At 38.7% G+C, this 15,884-nt stretch overlaps 2 non-coding genes across 2 annotated transcripts; both read right to left on the reverse strand.

Moving 5' to 3' along the window:
- Nucleotides 1-2,003: 2,003 nt before the first annotated feature.
- Nucleotides 2,004-2,111, reverse strand: LOC130972407 (small nucleolar RNA R71). The gene has a single exon (XR_009083577.1). It is a non-coding gene; the product is annotated as a small nucleolar RNA R71 (small nucleolar RNA).
- A 13,158-nt stretch (nt 2,112-15,269) lies between these two features.
- LOC130972161 (small nucleolar RNA R71) lies at nt 15,270-15,373 on the reverse strand. The gene has a single exon (XR_009083356.1). It is a non-coding gene; the product is annotated as a small nucleolar RNA R71 (small nucleolar RNA).
- Nucleotides 15,374-15,884: the final 511 nt, after the last annotated feature.

The following is a 15,884-nucleotide window of genomic DNA, read 5'->3' on the forward strand; positions in this document are numbered from 1 at the left end:
TACGGATCAAAAAGGGACTAAGGACATGCAAAATCGAAAATTAAAAGAAAAGCAAAAGCATGCAATTGACACCAAACTTAGAATATGAAACTAGACTCAACTAAAAGACTCTAAACCAATTAAAAACAAAACAGTCCTAATCTAAGCAACAAGATAAGCCGTCAGTTGTCCAAACTCGAACAATCCCCGGCAATGGCGCCAAAAACTTGGTGCACGAAATTGCAATCACACTTTTGCAATCCCACACAACTAACCAGCAAGTGCACTGGGTCGTCCAAGTAATACCTTGCGTGAGCAAGGGTCGATCCCACGGAGATTGTCGGCTTGAAGCAAGCTATGGTTATCTTGTAAATCTTAGTCAGGATATCAGAAATTATCAGGATTGATTGTAAAAAGCAAAAGAACATGAAATGGTTACTTGTATTGCAGTAATGGAGAATAGGTTGAGGTTTTGGAGATGCTCCATCTTCTGAATCTCTGCTTTCCTACTGTCTTTCTTCATCAAACACGCGAAGCTCCTTCCATGGCAAGATGTATGTAGGGTTTCACCATTGTCAGTGGCTACCTCCCATCCTCTCAGTGAAAACGTTCCTATGCTCTGTCACAGCATAGGCTAATCAGCTGTCGGTTCTCGGTCAGGCCGGAATAGAATCCAGTGATTCTTTTGCATCTGTCACTAACGCCCCGCCTGCTAGGAGTTTGAAGCATGTCACAGTCATTCAATCATTGAATCCTACTCAGAATACCACAGACAAGGTTTAGACCTTCCGGATTCTCTTGAATGCCGCCATCAGTTCTAGCTTATACCACGAAGATTCTGGTTAAGGAATCCAAGAGATATCTACTCAATCTAAGGTAGAACGGAGGTGGTTGTCAGGCACACGTTCATAGTTGAGAATATGATGAGTGTCACGGATCATCACATTCATCCGGGTTAAGAACAAGTGATATCTTAGAATGGAAGCAAGCATGATTGAATAAGAAACAGTAGTAATTGCATTAATCCATCAAGACACAGCAGAGCTCCTCACCCCCAACCAGGGGTTTGGAGACTCATACTGTGTAAAGTATACAAAGAAACATGTAAAGTGTCATGAGGTACAGATACAATGTCAAAAGATCCTATTAATAGTAAACTAGTAACCTAAGGTTTACAGAAATGAGTAAATGACAGAAAAATCCACTTCTGGGCCCACTTGGTGTGTGCTTGGGCTGAGCATTGAAGCTTTCAAGTGTAGAGACCTTTTCTGGAGTTAAACGCCAGCTTTCATGCCAGTTTGGGCGTTTAACTCCAAGTTTTATGCCAGTTCCAGCGTTAAACGCTGGAATTTCTGAGGCTGATTTGCCACGCCGGTTTGGGCCATCAAATCTTGGGCAAAGTATGGACTATTATATATTGCTGGAAAGCCCAGGATGTCTACTTTCCAACGCCATTGAGAGCGCGCCAATTGGGCTTCTATAGCTCCAGAAAATCCACTTCGAGTGCAGGGAGGTCAGAATCCAACAGCATCTGCAGTCCTTTTCAGTCTCTGAATCAGATTTTTGCTCAGGACCCTCAATTTCAGCCAGAAAATACCTGAAATCATAGAAAAACACACAAACTCATAGTAAAGTCCAGAAAAGTGAATTTTAACTAAAAACTAATAAAAATATACTAAAAACTAACTAGAATATACTGAAAACATACTAAAAACAATGCCAAAAAGGGTACAAATTATCCGCTCATCAAGCCTCAATTAGTTTCTCTAATGCAACAGAATTGCAAGTTTCATGGACTTCCATTGGAAGATCCTCATCAGTTCTTAGCTGAATTCTTGCAAATCTGTGACACTGTCAAGACTAATGGGGTTGACCCTGAGGTCTACAGACTTATGCTATTCCCTTTTGCTGTAAGAGACAGAGCTAGGATATGGTTGGACTCACAACCTAAAGAAAGCCTGGACTCATGGGAAAAGCTAGTCAATGCCTTCTTGGCAAAGTTCTTTCCACCTCAAAAATTGAGTAAGCTTAGAGTGGAAGTCCAAACCTTCAAACAGAAGGATGGAGAATCCCTCTATGAAGCTTGGGAAAGATACAAACAATTGATCAGAAAATGTCCTTCTGACATGCTTTCTGAATGGAGCATCATAGGTATTTTCTATGATGGTCTCTCTGAACTATCCAAGATGTCTTTGGATAGCTCTGCTGGAGGATCTCTTCATCTGAAGAAGACGCCTGCAGAAGCTCAAGAACTAATTGAAATAGTTGCAAATAACCAATTCATGTACACTTCTGAAAGGAATCCTGTGAACAATGGGACAAATCAGAAGAAAGGAGTTCTTGAGATTGATACTCTGAATGCCATATTGGCTCAGAATAAAATATTGACTCAACAAGTCAATTTGATTTCTCAAAGTCTGTCTGGAATGCAAAATGCACCAAGCAGTACTAAGGATGCTTCATCTGAAGAAGAAGCTTATGATCCTGAGAACCCTTCAATGGAAGAGGTGAATTACCTAGGAGAACCCTATGGAAACACCTATAATTCTTCATGGAGAAATCATCCAAATTTCTCATGGAAGGATCAACAGAGACCTCAGCAAGGTTTCAACAACAATAATGGTGGAAGAAACAGGTTTAGCAATGGCAAGTCTTTTCCATCATCTTCTCAGCAACAGACAGAGAGTTCTAAGCAGAGCCACTCTGACTTAGCAACCATGGTCTCTGATCTAATCAAAACCACTCAAAGTTTCATGACTGAAACAAGGTCCTCCATTAGGAATTTGGAGGCACAAGTGGGACAGCTGAGCAAGAAAGTTACTGAACTCCCTCCTAGTACTCTCCCAAGCAATACAGAAGAAAATCCAAAAGGAGAGTGCAAGGCCATCAACATGGCCGAATTTGGAGAGGAAGGAGAGGAAGTGAACGCCACTGAGGAAGACCTCAATGGGCGTGCACTGACCTCCAATGAGTTCCCTAATGAGGAACCATGGGGATCTGAGGCTCAAAATGAGACCATAGAGATTCCATTGGACTTACTTCTGCCTTTCATGAGCTCTGATGAGTATTCTTCCTCTGAAGAGGATGAGTATGTCACTGAAGAGCAAGTTACTAAATACCTTGGAGCAATCATGAAGCTAAATGACAAGTTATTTGGAAATGAGACTTGGGAAAATGAACCTCCTTTGCTCACCAAAGAACTAGATGACTTGTCTAGGCAGAAATTACCTCAAAAGAGACAAGATCCTGGGAAGTTTTCAATACCTTGTACCATAGGCACCATGACCTTCAAGAAGGCTCTGTGTGACTTAGGGTCAAGTGTAAACCTCATGCCTCTCTCTGTAATGGAGAAGCTAGGGATCTTTGAGGTGCAAGCTGCAAGAATCTCATTAGAGATGGCAGACAACTCAAGAAAACAAGCTCATGGACTTGTAGAGGATATTTTGGTGAAGATTGAAAACCATTACATCCCTGCTGATTTCATAGTCCTAGAGACTGAGAAGTGCATGGATGAAACCATCATCCTTGGCAGACCCTTCCTAGCCACAGCAAAGGCTGTGATTGATGTTGATAGAGGCGAACTGATCATTCAAGTGAATGAAGAATCCTTTGTGTTTAAGGCTCAAGGATATCCCTCTGTCACCATGGAGAGGAAGCATGAAGAGCTTCTCTCAAATCAGAGTCAAACAGAGCCCCCACAGTCAAACTCTAAGTTTGGTGTTGGAAGGCCACAACCAAACTCTAAGTTTGGTGTTGAACCCCCACATTCAAACTCTAAGTTTGGTGTTGGGCGGTTCCCACATTACTCTGATCATTTGTGAGGCTCCATGAGAGCCATCTGTCAAGCTACTGACATTAAAGAAGCGCTTGTTGGGAGGCAACCCAATGTTATATTTTATCTATTTTCTTTTGTTATTTTATGTTTTTTTGTAGGTTGATGATCATGAGAAGTCACAAAATCAATTGAAAAAGCAAAAACAGAATGAAAAACAGGAAGAAAAACAGCACACCCTGGAGGAAGAACTTGCTGGCGTTTAAACGCCAGTAAGGCTAGCAGATGGGCGTTTAACGCCCAGTCTGGCACTATTCTGGGCGTTTAACGCCAGAAAGGGGCACCAGACTGGCGTTAAACGCCAGGAAAGGGCAAGAACCTGGCGTTAAACGCCAGAAATGGGCACCAGCCCAGCGTTTAACGCCAGAATTGGCTCAAAACGTGATTTTGCATGCCATTTGGTGCAGGGATGACTTTTCCTTGACACCTCAGGATCTGTGGACCCCACAGGATCCCCACCAACCCCACCACTCTCTCTCTTCTTCCCCATTCACCAATCACCTCATTACCTCTTCCCCAAAAACCCTTCACCTATCAAAACCCATCTTCTCTTCACCACTCACATCCATCCTTCATAAAACCCCATCTACCTCACCATTCAAAATTCAAACCACTTCCCCACCCAAACCCACCCATAAAGGCCGAACCACAAAGCCACCTCCATCTCCTCCATTTCTTCTTCTTCTACTCTCTTCTTTCTTCTTTTGCTCGAGGACGAGCAAACCTTTTAAGTTTGGTGTGGTAAAAGCATTGCTTTTTGTTTTTCCATAACCATTTATGGCATCCAAGGCCGGAGAAACCTCTAGAAAGAGGAAAGGGAAGGCAAAAGCCTCCTCCTCCGACTCATGGGAGATGGAGAGATTCATCTCAAGGGTGCATCAAGACCACTTCTATGAAGTTGTGGCCATGAAGAAGGGTCAACTTTGATCAAAGGTTGGACCAAGTCCTCATAGACATTTATGAAGAGGGCGTTCAATGAAAGAGAGATTCAAGAAGGAAGCCGGTTCAACTGAGAAGGCATGACCTCAAGCCCATCACTAAGAAAAGGATGGAGCAAACAAGAGATCCCACTCATCATGAAATCCCTGAGATACCTCAAGGGATGCACTTTCCTCCACAAAACTATTGGGAGCAAATCAACACCTCCCTAGGAGAATTGAGTTCCAACATGGGACAACTAAGGGTGGAGCACCAAGAACATTCCATCCTCCTCCATGAAATTAGAGAAGATCAAAGAATCATGAGAGAGGAGCAACAAAGGCAAGGAAGAGATGTTGAGGAGCTCAAGCACTCCATAAGACCTTCAAGAGGAAGAACAAGCCGCCATCACTAAGGTGGACCCGTTCTTTAATCTCCTTGTGCTTTATTTTTCTGTTTTTTGAATTTTTATGCTTATGTTTATCCATGTTTGTGTCTTATGATCATTAGTGTCTTAGTGTCTATGCCTTAAAGTTATGAATGTCCTATGAATCCATCACCTTTCTTAAATGAAAAATGTTTTAATCACAAAAGAACAAGAAGTACAGGATTTCGAATTCATCTTTAAAACTAGCTTAATTAGTTTGATGTGGTGACAATACTTTTTGTTTTCTGAATGTATGCTTGAACAGTGCATATGTCTTGTGAATTTGTTGTTCATGAATGTTAAAATTGTTGGCTCTTTAGAGAATGATGAAAAAGGAGACATGTTACTGAGGATCTGAAAAATCATAAAAATGATTCTTGAAGCAAGAAAAAGCAGTGAATACAAAAAAAAAGAAGAAAAAGCGAAAAAAAAGGGGAGAAAAAGAAAAAGAAAGAAATAAAGTTGTGATCCAAGGCAAAAAGAGTGTGCTTAAGAACCCTGGACACCTCTAATTGGGGACTCTAGCAAAGCTGAGTCACAATCTGAAAAGGTTCACCCAATTATGTGTCTGTGGCATGTATGTATCTGGTGGTAATACTGGAAGACAGAGTGCTTTGGGCCACGGCCAAGACTCAATAAGTAGCTGTGTTCAAGAATCATCATACTTAACTAAGAGAATCAATAACACTATCTGGATTCTGAGTTCCTAAAGAAGCCAATCATTCTGAATTTCAAAGGATAAAGTGAGATGCCAAAACTGTTCGGAGGCAAAAAGCTACTAGTCCCGCTCATCTAATTTGGAGCTAAGTTTCATTGATAATTTGGAGTCTATAGTATATTCTCTTCTTTTTATCTTATTTGATTTTCAGTTGCTTGAGGACAAGCAACAATTTAAGTTTGGCGTTGTGATGAGCGGATAATTTGTACGCTTTTTGGCATTGTTTTTAGTATGTTTCTAGTAGGATTTAATTAGTTTTTAGTATATTTTTATTAGTTTTTAGTTAAAATTCACTTTTCTGGACTTTACTATGAGTTTGTGTGTTTTTCTGTGATTTCAGGTATTTTCTGGCTGAAATTGAGGGACCTGAGCAAAAATCTGATTCAGAGACTGAAAAGGACTGCAGATGCTATTGGATTCTGACCTCCCTGCACTCGAAGTGGATTTTCTGGAGCTACAGAAGCCTAATTGGCGCGCTCTCAACGGCGTTGGAAAGTAGACATCCTGGGCTTTCCAGCAATATATAATAGTCCATACTTTGCCCAAGATTTGATGGCTCAAACCGGCGTTCAAAGTCACCCTCAGAATTCCCAGCGTTAAACGCCGGAACTGGTACCAAAATGGGAGTTAAACGCCCAAACTGGCATAAAAGCTGGCGTTTAACTCCAAGAAGAGTCTCTACACGAAAATGCTTTATTGCTCAGCCCAAGCACACACCAAGCGGGCCCGGAAGTGGATTTTTATGTCATTTACTCATCTCTGTACACCCTAGGCTACTAGTTCTCTATATATAGGACCTTTTACTATTGTATTTTCATCTTGGTTCTTCTGGTTCCCTCTCTGGGGCCGAAACCAATGATCACTTTTGTTCTTATGTATTTTCAACAGTGGAGTTTCTACACACCATAGATTAAGGTGTGGAGCTCTGCTGTACCTCGAGTATTAATGCAATTACTATTGTTCTTCTATTCAATTCCGCTTGTTCTTTGTCCAAGATATTCATTTGCATCCAAGAACATGATGAATGTGATGATTATGTGACGCTCATCATCATTCTCACTCATGAACAAAGTGACTGACAACCACTCTTGTTCTACAAGCAAACGAGGCTCTAATGTTTATCTCTTGGATTCTTTAACCGGAATCTTCGTGGTATAGGCTAGAACTGATGGCGGCATTCAAGAGAATCCGGAAGGTCTAACCTTGTCTGTGGTATTCTGAGTAGGATTCAATGATTGAATGACTGTGACGTGCTTCAAACTCCTAGCAGGCGGGGCGTTAGTGACAGACGCAAAAGAATCACTGGATTCTATTCCGGCCTGACCGAGAACCGATAGATGATTAGCCATGCTGTGACAGAGCATAGGAACGTTTTCACTGAGAGGATGGGAGGTAGCCACTGACAACGGTGAAACCCTACATACAGCTTGCCATGGAAAGGAGTAAGAAGGATTGGATGAAGGCAGTAGGAAAGCAGAGAGACGGAAGGGAAGGCATCTTCATGCGCTTATCTGAAGCTCTCACCAATGATATACATAAGTATCTCTATCTTTATCTTTATGTTTCATTCATCATCTATACCCATTTGAGTCTGCCTGACTGAGATTTACAAGGTGACCATAGCTTGCTTCATACCAACAATCTCCGTGGGATCGACCCTTACTCGCGTAAGGTTTATTACTTGGACGACCCAGTGCACTTGCTGGTTAGTTGTGCGAAGTTGTAGTGATCACAATTTCGCACACCAATGACTATGAACCAATTGATTTTATTCTCAGTTTCTATGTGACCAAGTCTTTCATCCTTTGGTGACAAAGGTATTTTTCACAATACAACTGTAGTCCTAAACAAATTTTATGAGGTATGTTAAGAGTTTGTCCCATTATGTTTGAGAGACTTGATACTATAGCTACTTCAAAATGCAAAGATAAGACCTCAAAAGTCTCAAATAAAAAGGTGAAAATGTTAAAAACATCCTCCATAGCCTCAAGCCTTGCAGAGGTATTTACCCAAACTTTTGTTCTCAAAGTTTTCTTATATTAACTTATGATGCATGAGCATCTTATGTACTTTTCTTGGGTGTTTCTTAGGTGAAATTGATGACTTTTTGCTTGATTATCATGTGCTTTATATGAGATTTTATTAGTACTTTAAGTTCTTTGATTTTTTTGTTAAATATATGAAAAAGATAGCAAAAAAGAAGCAAAGAACAAGAAAAAGAAAGCAACCAAAAAAGAATTCTACAAGAGACAGAGAACTGGCATTTTACATGCCAGACAGGGGGCGTGCAACACGCCCATGCAACCAAATCAGAGAACCTAGCGTGCAACACACCACCACAAGGGCGTGGCACACCAGGCCATTATTCTAGGAGGTCAACATGGTTGCATGCATGGCGTTTTCACATGCCAAATACTTGTTGTTTTACACGCCTAGCGATTCAATCCAGGATGGCTTTTACTTTGGCATGTGACATGTCGAGAAATCGGCGTGCCACACGCCCAATGAAGAACCCGTCATGCAACACGCCGAGACACAGCGTTGTATGCTGGGCCAACTTTTCAGAGGATCAGACCCAAGGCAATTTGAGCAAGAAATGGGTGTGCAACACGTCAAGAAAGTGGTGTGTCACACGCCATGAAAATAATACTTCCAGGGATGTGCATGCATGGCATTTTACATGCCAGGATGAATGGCCGTGTGAAATTGAAACGCCTTTGAAGTGTCACTCATGTGTACGCATCACCCATGCGTACGCACAACACCTAAAGATTGAGGATTCATGCATACGCATGGTGAATGCGGACACACAAAAACTGGAAAATTAAATATTCATGCGTATGCATGCTCCATGCGTATGCCCATATGAGGATTTTTGCATTGTCAACCGTATGCATCCTCCATGCGTATGCATGACCCCCTTGAATAGTGGGCGTTTCATACGCCGAGGACTCTGGGTGTGTAGGAATCAAATGCCTTCGAGGCTTTTTTTGGAGCAATTCTTTGGGCATTTTACACGCCATACATGGGCATGTCACACGCCAGTATAACACCTCCCAGGACTTCATTTGTTTGTGGCATTTCACAAGTCAAGATATGGCGTTACACACTGGGCTAACTTTCTAGAGGACCATTCTAACCCCACTAAGAATGCTAAAGAATTGGACAACTAAAGCCTTGAACCAAAAGACACTATTGAAAGCTGAAGATTTAATGCAGAAGATTGGATTTAATTTGATTTGATTTTGTTTTGAATTATTTTGAATTTAATGATTAGGTTTTGTTTTAAGTTGAGTATATAAGGACTTGGAAAGAATACTTTTGGACTTCCAGACCTTTTTGCATTTTTCATACTTTGTTTTTGAAGTATGAGTCATTAACCTCTTTGTTTAAGGTGAGGAGCTCTGTTCATCTTTTTATGGATTATTAATCTAAGTATTTTATTTTATATGAGGTTTATGCTTTAATTTATTTCATAATTGAGATTTCGTTATTCATCCCTAAAGATTTAGAATTGTTGGAAAATATTCTAACTCTGTCTTGGATTCTAAATATTGTTTTGGAAAAAATTAATATTTGAATTAGCTTGAAAACTCTTTCTAACTACTTTTTTATTTCATTAGGAATAGTTTCAAAGAGTGTGTGACACTTTGTGAGTTTCAATTGTTTAGGACTAGCTTGAATACGTGACATATAATTCAACCTACGGACTATTTTTAATCTTACTTGAAATTAAATCAGAGTTGTGCTTCACCTCTTTTTCTTGAGTAATTGACTAAGGAATTAGCGGTTAGTTAGGTTAAAGAGAAATTAAATTGTCAAGAAATTAGAATTTGATTATTTGTGATTTGTCGTGATTGATATTTACATACCTCATATAAGTAGACATAAGGATTGTTTTTGTAAAGAGTGAACATCTCTGACACCTTAACTATCTTTATCATCTTAGTTTCTTAACCGATTTTAGTTTGCTTTTGTTTAAATTTCTATTTCCATGTTATTTACTATTGAAACACTTATTTTTGATTGTCTGACTAGAATAATCAATTAACCATTGTTTGCTTAATTCGTTAATCCTCGTGGAAATGATAACTCACTCCCGTGGTATTACTTGATATGATCCGATACACTTGTCGGTAGTTTGTGATTTGTAAACTCTGCATCAACTTTTTGGCGCCGTTGTTGGGGACTAATCATTGTTAATAAACTACCAATCAGTTGATTACCTAGATTAGACTTTTTTAGTTTTTAGTTATTTACTATTTGTTATTTATTTTCCTCCCTGGGAGTTCCCTTCATCACTATGAAGGAGGGAATTCCCAATTTGATAATCTTGTTGTTTTTGTCTATGTCGAATAACAAAGATAAATAACCTCTTCACTAAGATCCTAAGATTGAAAGAACTCTTTGGCGACAAAGAAAACAAGCTAGAGATCAAAGAGTTACAGAAGAGGCTGAAGAGATAGTTGTAGAAGAGTTTGAATTCAACATAGCAGAGAATGCAAATAACAATGCTAATGCTCCTCAACCTAGGAGGAACCTTGGATCTTTCACCACTTCCAATCCAGGGAGTTGTGGAAGTAGCATTGTGACACCTACAGTGAATTCCGATAATTTTAAACTGAAGCCTCAACTTATCATATTGGTTCAACAAAATTGTCAGTTTTGTGGAAGCCAGTAGGAAGATCCTAACTTGTTCATCATTTATGATGGGATCACCCCTACTTCACGGGTTTCATTGGATAATTCAGTTGGAGGATCTCTACATATGAAGAAGACCACTGATGAAGCATTGGAGTTGATTGAAATAGTAGCCAAGAATCAATACCTCTATTCCTCCGAAAGATCAATGAGGAAAGGAGTCATGAAATTATATGCTTTGGATACTATTTTGGCTCAGAATAGAGCCATGTCCCAATAAATCAATGCAATTACTCAACACTTGAAAGGCATGCAAGTTTTAGCTATAAATACCCAAGAGAATTCTCATGGAATGAGTAGTGGACTGCTTCAAAGTGAAGGTTCGGAGTATGGATAATCCTCCCTGGAGCAAGTGAATTACATCAGTAATCCTTCAAGGCCACCTTAAAATGATACATTCTCTAAGATCAATAATCCAGGATAGAGAAATTATCCAAACTTTGGATGGAAAAATCAAGGTCGGAGGCCCAATAATTTTAATAACAACCATCCTCAGAACCACTTCAACTCCCAACATAATACCTTTAACCCTCACCAACAACAACCACTCCTCACCCAACCATCTCAAGACTCTCAAAGACTATCCAATTTTGAACTTGCCATGGAGAAACTCTCCCAAGCCACTGATGAGTGGATATTTTATACGCTTTTTGGCATCATTGTCATATAGATTTTAGTATGTTTTATTTAGCTTTTATTAAGTTTTTATAGGTTTTATTGTTAAATTCACATTTTTGGATTCTACTATGAGTTTTTGTGTTTTTGATCAATTTCAGGTATTTTCTGGTTGAAATTGAGGAGTTAGAGTAAAAGTCTGATTCAGAGACATAGAAAGCACTGCAAATATTGTCCAAACCTGACCTCCTTGCATTTGGAAGAGCTTTTCTGAAGCTATAGAAGTTCAAATGGAGCGTTCTCAACAGTTATGGAAATCTGACTTTCAGAGCTTTTGATGAGCGGATAATTTATACGCTTTTTGGCATTGTTTTTAGATAGTTTTTAGTATAATCTAGCTACTTTTAGGGATGTTTTCATTAGTTTTTATGCTAATTTCACATTTCTGGACTTTACTATGAGTTTGTGTGTTTTTCTGTGATTTCAGATAATTTCTTGCTGAAATTAAGGGACCTGAGCAAAACTCTGATAAGGAGGCTGACAAAGGACTGCTGATGCTGTTGGATTCTGACCTCCCTGCACTCGAAATGGATTTTCTGGAGCTACCGAACTCCAAATGGCGCGCTCTCAACGGCGTTAAAAAGTAGACATCCAGAGCTTTCCAGCAATATTTAATATTCCATACTTTATTCGAGATTAGACGATGCAAACTGGTGCTCAACGCCAGTTCCATGCTGCATTCTGGAGTCAAACGCCAGAAACACGTCATGAACCAAAGTTGAACGCCAAAAACACGTTACAACTTGGCGTTCAACTCCAAAAGAAGCCTCTGCACGTGTAAAGCTCAAGCTCAGCCCAAGCACACACCAAGTGGGCCCTGGAAGTGGATTTCTGCATCAATTACTTACTTCTGTAAATCCTAGTAGCTAGTCTACTATAAATAGGACGTTTTACTATTGTACTAGTGTCTTTTTTACCACGGAACATCTGGGATTGTATTTTTGATCCTGTGATCACGTTTTGGGGGCTGGCCATTCGGCCATGCCTGAACCTTCATCACTTATGTATTTTCAACGGTGGAGTTTCTACATACCATAGATTAAGGGTGTGAAGCTCTGCTGTACCTCGAGTTTTAATGCAATTACTACTATCTTTTATTCAAATTCAATCTTATTTCTGTTCTAAGATACTACTCATACTTCAACCTGATGGATGTGATGATCCGTGACACTCGTCATCATCCGTCCCTATGAACGCGTGCCTGACAACCACTTCCGTTCTACAAGCGAAAGCTAGAGTGTGTATCTCTTGGATTCCTGATGCACGACACATGGTTACCCTCGCCTGACAATCAAGCCTTCTATTCCATGAGATCAGAGTCTTCATGGTATAAGCTAGAATTAATGGCGGCATTCATGAGAATCCGGAAAGTCTAAACCTTGTCTGTGGTATTCCGAGTAGGATTCCGGGATTGAATAACTGTGACGAGCTTCAAACTCGCGATTGTTGGGCGTGATGACAAACGCAAAAGAATCAAGGGATTCTATTCCGACATGATCGAAAACCGACAGATGATTAGCCGTGCCGTGACAGAGCATTTGGACCTTTTTCACTGAGAGGATGGGATGTAGCCATTGACAACGGTGATGCCCTACATACAGCTTGCCATGGAAAGGAGTAAGAAGGATTGGATGAAGGCAGTAGGAAAGCAGAGATTCAGAAGGAGCACAGCATCTTCATACGCCTATCTGAAATTCCCACCGATGATTTACATAAGTATTTCTATCTTTATTTTTAGTTTATTTATTATTATTATTCGAAAACTCCATAACCATTTATTATCCGCCTGACTGAGATTTATAAGATGACCATAGCTTGCTTCATATCAACAATCTCCGTGGGATCGACCCTTACTCACGTAAGGTTTATTACTTGGACGACCCAGTGCACTTGCTGGTTAGTTGAGCGAAGTTGTGAAATTATGTTTAGACCATGGTATTGAGCACCAAGTTTTTGGGGCCATTACCGGGGAATCAATTTCGAACAACAATTTAAGTATGAATCACAATTTCGTCCACCAAGTTTTTGGCGCCGTTGCCGGGGATTATTCGAGTTTGGACAACTAACGGTTCATCTTGTTGCTTAGATTAGGTAATTTTCTTTTTGTTTTATTTTCGAAAAAAAAATCTTTCAAAAATTTATCACCTATTTTCGAAAATTTTCAGAGTTTTCAAGAATGAATTCTAGAGTTTCATATAACATGTTTTAGCTTGGCTGGCTATTAAGCCATGTCTAATTCACAGGATTTTGATTGAGGACTTTGGATTCATTACTTTCTTTTTCCTATATGTTTTTCGAAAAATATAAAATAAAATACAAAAAAATAATAAAATCATAAAAATAAAAAAATATTTTGTGTTTCTTGTTTGAGTCTTGAGTCAACTTTTAAGTTTGGTGTCAATTACATATTCATCTTGTTCTTGCATTTTCGAAAATTCATGCATTCATAGTGTTCTTCATGATCTTCAAGTGTTCTTGGTGTTCAACTTGACATTCATAGTGTTCTTGCATGCATCATTGGTTTTGATCCAAAATTTTCATGTTTTGGGTCATAATTGTATTTTTCTCTCTCATCATTAAAAATTCAAAAATAAAAAAATAAATATATTTTCCTTTTTTCTCTCAAAATTTCGAAAATTTGAGTTGACTTAGTCAAAAAATTTTAAAATTAGTTGTTTCTTGTAAGTCAAGTCAAATTTTCAAATTCTAAAAATCTTATCTTTTTCAAAACTTTTTCAAAAATAAAATCTTTTTCATTTTTCTTATTAATTTTCGAAAATTCTTTAAAATATTTTTCAAAAAATCTTTTTCTTAATTTTATCTTTATTTTCGAAAATTATGCTAACAATTAATGTGATTAATTAAAAAATTTGAAGTTTGTTACTTTCTTGTTAAGAAAGGTTCAATCTTTAAATTCTAGAATCATATCTTTTAGTTTCTTGTTAGTCAAGTAATCAATTTCAATTTAAAAAATTAAATCTTTTTTATCATATCTTTTTCAAAATTTTATCTTTTTTCAAAAATTTGATTTCAAAATATCTTCTTATCTTCTTATCTTTTTAAATTTGATTTTCAAATCTTTTTCAACTAACTAATTGACTTTTTGTTTGTTTCTTATCTTTTTCAAAATCACCTAACTACTTTTCCCTCTCTAATTTTCGAAAATTTCTCCTTCCTTTTTAAAATTCTTTTAATTAACTAATTGTTTTAAATTTTAATTTTAATTTTATTTCTTATCTTAATTTTCGAAAATCATTAACTCCTTTTCAAAATTATTTTCGAAAACTTCTGTCTCTCATCTTATTCTATTTATTTATTCATCTACTAACACTTCTCTTCATCTCCAATCTCTGCCCCTATCCTCACCCTTGTGTTTGGATTATTCATTCTTCTTCATTCTTATTCCCTTTCTTCTTCTACTAACATAAAAGAATCTCTATACTGTGACATAGATGATTCCTCTTCTTTTTCTGTTCTCTTCTTTCTCATATGAGCAGGAACAAGGAAAAAGGCATTCTTATTGAAGCTGATCCAGAACCTGAAAGGACTCTGAAGAGGAAACTAAGAGAAGCTAACAATCCAGAGATAACCTTACTAAAATTTTCGAACAAAAAAAGGATATGGCAGCCGAACCCAACAACAATAATGCAAGGAGGATGCTTGGTGATTATACTACACCTACTTCCAGGTTTGATGGAAGAAGCATCTCAATTCCTGCCATTGGAGCAAACAATTTTGAGCTGAAACCTCAACTAGTTGCTCTAATGCAACAAAATTGTAAGTTTCATGGACTTCCATCAGAAGATCCGTACCAGTTTTTAACTGAGTTCTTGCAGATCTGTGAGACTGTTAAGACTAATGGAGTAGATCCTGAAGTCTACAGGCTCATGCTTTTTCCTTTTGCTGTAAGAGACAGAGCTAGAACATGGTTGGACTCACAACCTAAGGATAGCCTGGACTCTTGGGATAAGTTGGTCACGGCCTTCTTGGTTAAGTTCTTTCCTCCTCAAAAGCTGAGCAAGCTTAGAGTGGATGTTCAGACCTTCAAGCAAAAAGATGGTGAATCCCTCTATGAAGCTTGGGAAAGATACAAGCAGATGACCAAAAAGTGTCCTTCTGACATGTTTTCAGAATGGATCATGATAGATATATTCTATTATGGTCTGTCTGAGTTCTCTAAGATGTCACTGGACCACTCTGCAGGTGGATCCATTCACCTAAAGAAAACGCCTGCAGAAGCTTAGAAACTTATTGAAATGGTTGTAAATAACCAATTCATGTACACTTGTGAGAGGAATTTTGTGAATAATGGGACGCCTCAGAGGAAGGGAGTTCTTGAAATTGATGCTCTGAATACCATATTGGCTCAGAACAAAATGTTAACTCAGCAAATCAACATGATTTCTCAAAGTCTGAATGGATGGCAAAATGCATCCAACAGTACTAAAGAGGCATCTTCAGAAGAAGAAGCTTATGATCCTGAGAACTCTGCAATGGCAAAGGTAAATTACATGGGTGAATCTTATGGAAACATGGTGCACGAAATTGCAATAACACTTTTGCAATCCCGCACAACTAACCAGCAAGTGCACTGGGTCGTCCAAGTAATACCTTGCGTGAGCAAGGGTCGATCC

Source organism: Arachis stenosperma, chromosome 3 (genome assembly GCF_014773155.1).
Source record: "Arachis stenosperma cultivar V10309 chromosome 3, arast.V10309.gnm1.PFL2, whole genome shotgun sequence".
Lineage (NCBI taxonomy): Eukaryota > Viridiplantae > Streptophyta > Magnoliopsida > Fabales > Fabaceae > Arachis > Arachis stenosperma.